General features: G+C 35.2%; 1 protein-coding gene across 1 annotated transcript in view; it reads left to right on the top strand.

Annotated features, from left to right (window-relative positions):
• Positions 1–4,668: 4,668 nt before the first annotated feature.
• The window catches only part of Tmtc2 (Transmembrane O-mannosyltransferase targeting cadherins 2), a 64,393-nt gene continuing 63,061 nt past the window's right edge, over positions 4,669–6,000 (top strand). Inside the window, exon 1 of the mRNA XM_053756827.2 lies at positions 4,669–4,953. The gene's annotated coding sequence lies outside the window, so the exon portion shown is untranslated. The remainder of the gene's footprint in view (positions 4,954–6,000) is intronic.

The raw sequence follows: 6,000 nt of genomic DNA, 5'->3' as shown, positions 1-6,000 counted from the left end.
TAGGTCGGAGGTTACTTTTTGGGTTTTTCTGAGCCAATGAAGTATTTCTTTCCAAACTTAACTAATTGTTATACAAATACTAATATGAGGCAATCACATATAGGAAACTAAAATAAGAAATATCATAAGCTAGTAGCGAAGCTTTTATGGGTAACAACCTTTATAGAAACGGGGCAACCAGATGGGATAGAACAAGCTAATTACTTCGTTTCTTTGAAAGATTTGCCAAATTTAATTCGTAAATTTTCATCTTAAATTCGAAGACAAGATTTAGCCTAAGGCACAGCAATCTTAAGAAATTCGTTAATGTTCTTTAAATACATAAAACACGTTTTGATTGATTGATTGTTTCAGATTATCCAATAATTCTGAAACATTTGTGTTACGAATTATCTGCTATATATGCCTTGCGATGCTCATATTGTTGCTCATACTGCTGACGTTGAAGTCAAGGAAGAGTCAAAGAAGCAGCCTATGTTACTCCTGAATGTTTTGTCTGTGTCTGTGCAAAATTTCATAAAAATCGGCATAGTAGTTTTTGTATTTATACACTACAAATAAAAATACAAATCTTTTTATAATATCAGTATGGGCTTAGATAAATATCATTCCAAAATTAGTCGAACATGTTATCAATATTTATTCTACTTCGACAGAACCTCTTCTGGCGCTACGGGACCTGTATTTATTACGTGTAATCAGCCATTCATTAACAAATCATCAATTAATCAGGTTTAAGTATCTAACTGACAAGGAGCTGTCAGCTTCACAGCGTTTGGTGGAGGTGTACCGCTCAGTGCACCAATTTGCATAGCTCCTAGCTGTTCCCTTTAGAATATCGATAAATTTATGCATTGAAAAAAATTAAAGTTGTTATTTCGTATGGCATTTTCAAATCAGGTAAACATAAAATCAACCTTAGTGTAAATCATTTGGTCAACAAAGGTTTGATGGGCAATAAAATCATCAGGCGGCAATTCTTGTTTTTCAAACAATCATGATGATGACAGCAATTTCAATTAAAAAAAATTTTTTTGGTCCGCAAGATTTGGTTAACTGAGTACATTAGCAGCTCTGTTGGGTTCCGTTGAGTCAAAATAAGGGATCCAAGGATCGGCTCTTATGGGGTAACTGTAACTGGATTGGGGAGTTACAGATCCAACAGCATCGAGAGGCACATCTTTCGATTCATTTAAAACCTAATCGGGAGAGCTGATGGCGTTGCACATTGGTTCGGTTATTCCTTTATTAAAAATATACACTTACAATAAAAAATATTATATCTGTGCTACAAACGGAAGCAGTCGGTGCTATTTGAATTGGTGTACTGAACGGATATACTCGTTTATTTAGCGTATTGAAGGACTAATCCGACTGTTTGTGTCGTCTATCTCGGATGTCACGTTGTTTACAATATTACCATGTAGTGGTACAATTGTTCAGTTACTGGCCTTGTTTTGGCAAATTAATTGGGATAATCCATGCTACGCCGCATACAGAATGCTTTTGTGTTTGACTATGCTCGAATCAAATATGTTTTATTGTGAGACAGGTAATAACAGGTACAACTATTGGACAGGTATAACTATTGCCTGCGGTTTCGCCCGCCTTTGTTACCTGCGACCGCTCGTAATTTATTTTTGTAATTATGTCGGCATCTTGGTAACGTATCGCGATGAAACCTATACCAGATTTTAAGTTAGAACCATATTAAATTCCATCTAGCAGTTTTGTGAACGCGTGACAGACATATAGAGAGACAGACTTGTAATTTTAGAATGTAATGTGAATTTAATTCTATAAAGCTGTTGGTACCCATTTCAGACAGATATAAGTATGTATATTTTCGATATACATTTTCCACAAATATATCCGTAAGTAGATATATAATCCTGTAAGAATTGAATAATGAAATTATGTCCAAATAGTCAGTAGTGTTAGTAATTTTTAAAAACACATAATTTATGTTAAAAAATATTATAGTTATCATTGAAAAAATAATATATAGTGATGTTATTTTATTTGTTAAAGTTACTTCCGACGTAGCAATGGCATTGTGGTGAAATTTTCATTTTCCCTCTTTCGGCTACTTGAATACGGCTGCAGCCAGACGCCATTATGTTCCCTGTGTATTCTGCTGCAAAACAGTTAAGTTATATAAAATGAGAGCAAAGTACACTTGATGCAATGTAAGCTCACGGCTTCAACGTTATTGTGTGCTGTGTATCCAGCGTAAATGTAATGTTCAAAGATTGGAAGAAATAATGTAATTTTTTAAAATGTAATTTTATAATGCATTTTTTTAAATATTATCGAAATCGACATCAGGATGCCTGATGTCGATTTCGATAATATTTAAAAAATGTATGTCACAGACCATTTAGCCTAACTGTTCTGTGGTGTATGTATAACGAAATAAATAAATTTGAAATATGAATACGTTGAATAAAATAGATATCATAGCCGCGTATACAACCGGGAACAGGTCAAGATGAGAGAAAGACTTCTGTGGCCAGAGGCTCATCATTGCTTTTGGTACATAGCCACAAGGCAACGCCAGTGATGGGATGTACAACTAGTATTTTATTTTAATTTATTAATTTATTTCAAGTTTAAATATTGAATGAAGAAGATGCCATATCAGTACAAATACAAACAGCATTAATACTTTAGTAATACATCTTAACCATTCGGCGTGAGCCGTGGCATTAGCCGCCCTAGTGTGGCAATCAGAGAGTAAGTGGGAATTTCCGCGTCGTTTGATCCGACTCGGGCTAAATGTTAAGAGCTTCACTGCCAACGTACCGACCTCGATGTGACGGACATACGGGCTTCAAGGATGTGAAACACGCAAAATATCAATTTGTTTGCTCTAAAATATCAATGAAATCACAAAGACACAAGAAATCAAAAAACACATTAGCAACGGCGGGCTTATCCCATGGCCCTCCTTGGGATAATGTTGCTAGTAGATCGCTTACAGATTTGAGCACAGTGCTGCTAATGTGATCTGGCAAAAATATATTTTTTTATTACTATGCAATGCTAGTTTAGTGCAAGTTAGTTAGTTAGTAGTGGATTATCTAAAGTATTAATTTTAGGTACTATTATATAATTACATAATAATAAAATAAATCAAGAGTTGACATCAGGTTGGCGGCGGCCTATTGTAAAACAACAGTTGAATATTTAAAATTCCCGTACGTAGCCGTACGGCTTATTTTACGTTAAACCCGGGCTTCGCTGACCTGAATGCAGCCGGAAACTGGTAAAAATGACAGATAATCTCATATTGCTGATGGCTATGCACATGCTAGGACGATATAATATACATTAACGGGCCTATCAACAATTTGGGAACTTATTTACTAGGAATATGTGGGAAGCGAGCGAATGTCGATAGGTGTTGTGTCATGTTCGTCTACAACATACATTGCATAGACAGTACATCCGTATGTATCGACTATGCATAGAACTATGGAATGTTTGTATCAATTAAAGTCTTTGTATTGCTGCATCTGAATAGCTGCTACATATATTTATGAAGCTATATTTAGTAAACATTTCTATTAGTAGACAACCTGTCCCAAAATCACACACGCTTAATGCACCATAAATAATGGGAACGGGAACAGTTATATTTCCAGGATGAAATATACATACTTCAAACTACATGTATGATAATTTTCAAGAAGATTATCCCTAAAAGGTAATAAATAAACAAACAAACTCAAATTCGCATTTATAATATTACTCAATACGGTTTTCATTTTTTTTCCGCAATTTAAAGCTCTGAAAAGAGTAAAGATTGAGTCCAATTAGTTTGGTGTCACCAACAGCCAGCATGGAATCGTAGTTACGGTATGTCACAGATAATAATCAATGAAAACTCATCCGGCACTCCTTCCAAATACTCTTTCCCCGACTTTGGTGAGGAAAAGTGACGACTTATGAGTCGTCACTGTATAAGTTAGACAAAAAGTCTTGACAGAAATTCTAATAAAGAAACACTTCATATGTTAATTCATAGTAACCATAAAGTTTCACACGAAACCCGGCCTGTGAGTGCAACTCGCACTACGTTGGCATTTTTACCAAAAAAATTAACATTAGTACGATAAAAACATGTTGTCAACTATATCAAGAGGTGTCAAAAGCGTTTTAACACTTTGTCAAACGCAATGATTACGCTATTTTAGCTAACATTAATACGCTCAAATTAATTGCCTGTATAAAAGTAAATGGGGAGAGTGCCCACTCATAGCGTGCAGTTGCGTGCGTGCCCACGAGCCTATGAAAATAGGCTGCACGAAGTCGCCAAGCAACAAGTGACGTTTCTTCACCACGTCATAAGATTTATATAGCACATTTTTCTCTACTCCCATACGAAAATGAACCTTATCAACGTCACAGTAAGTCATACTCAATTACAAATTGAACTGGTGGTTTTCAAATTCAGTAAGGTATTTTTACTTCAATTTCTCTCCTTACTATACGATAGGAGTTTATTTACTTTTCGGCACTTTTGAAAACTTAACTGTAGAGGACAGCGCATGCGCAACAGCGCCGAGAGAGATGTAAGCGAGCAAGACGGCAGACTGTTCTGGCCTGCTCCGACCAATCGATTAGTCGCATAAACGATACCGACTTCTTAAATGCAGATGTGTGTTCAACACAGCGCCAGTCGGTTACTGGCAGGCGCTCGAGCGACATGGTCCTAGCATCTCCGTGTTGTGTTCGGAAACGCACTGCCTTTGTACTGGGTCTAGACTGAGTGACGCGTCCGTTGCATCCGAGCGCAGTGTACTGTGTTCTGATACATGTATCAACAGTCAAACTTTAATTTCTAAACTTTATCTATGTGTCATTTATATTTTTTTATTATTTAAAACCTTATTAAGACACTTTAGTGCTTCTGAAGTATGGATTGAACAAACAAAGGATTTTCCCAAGGTAAATAATTACAGATCCGTGAAAAATCGTTAATGATAGAGACTTGATGGTTTTCTTTAGGTGATGTACTAAATGTACGTAAGCGGGACAAATATCCACTGAGCTTGAATATTTAATGACTGTGCCGCTTAGGTTATTTACATTTACGGTGTCTGGCGTTTCTTTTTATTCCTTCTTTGCTTTTATAAAAACGGATATTGCAGATTCTTAAGAATTATTTTTTTATAAGCAGAAATGTTATTTTATTATATAGCGTATTTAGTTTTATTATATTTTAGTTTAACTTATCATTAAATATATTAAATTTGGACGGTACGTTTCATCATTCAAATTATTATGAATTAAAAAAGTATGACTTTTGAGGTTCCCTTTGAGACGTGTGGTTCCAGCCTAAATTAGGACCACGGCATATTCTTACTCATACTCGAGGAGACTTAAAGTCTCATAGACTAGGCAGCTGATAGGCAAGAATAGGCGTTCCCAAGGAGGGTTGACGTCAGTCAGGACGCAGATTGTAAAATGACCGCTGAATATTTGAGAAATGAGCTTTATTTTTCACGCTGAGTCGTTTGGCTGGGCTTTGCTGTCTTACAACACGCGAGGGAAAACGCGAGGATGAAAGAAAGAGATGTTCAATATGAGTCAAATAAAAAAATGCTCCTTAATTGATTCGTTCTTTGTCTTAATGTTCATAGGATTGCTTTTCACTACTATAGAAACCCATTTAATGCAAAAAAAAATCTGTATGCTATATTTTTTTTACAAAAGTCTTAAATACATTCCCAATGAAGTAGAGAAAAACTGAGCCTGGTCTGAGACAGTTTTTCTTCTTTACTCAAACGATACAACGACAACAGAAAAAATACAAAACAAATGTCAAATATACCTAAAAATACTTAAGTTTACAAATTTAAATTGATTTTATAAACGATAAATAAATCTAAGTAACAGAAAAAAATATTATTTGAATAACAATTCTTATAGAAGCGGAAGCGAGAGCAACAGTTACTTCTTCAAAAAAGTATTTTCATAGATTTCATCTTTGGT

The sequence above is a fragment of the Plodia interpunctella genome, chromosome 16, assembly GCF_027563975.2.
Source record: "Plodia interpunctella isolate USDA-ARS_2022_Savannah chromosome 16, ilPloInte3.2, whole genome shotgun sequence".
NCBI classification, from domain to species: Eukaryota; Metazoa; Arthropoda; class Insecta; order Lepidoptera; family Pyralidae; genus Plodia; species Plodia interpunctella.
This window is presented reverse-complemented; position numbering and strand designations above follow the sequence as displayed.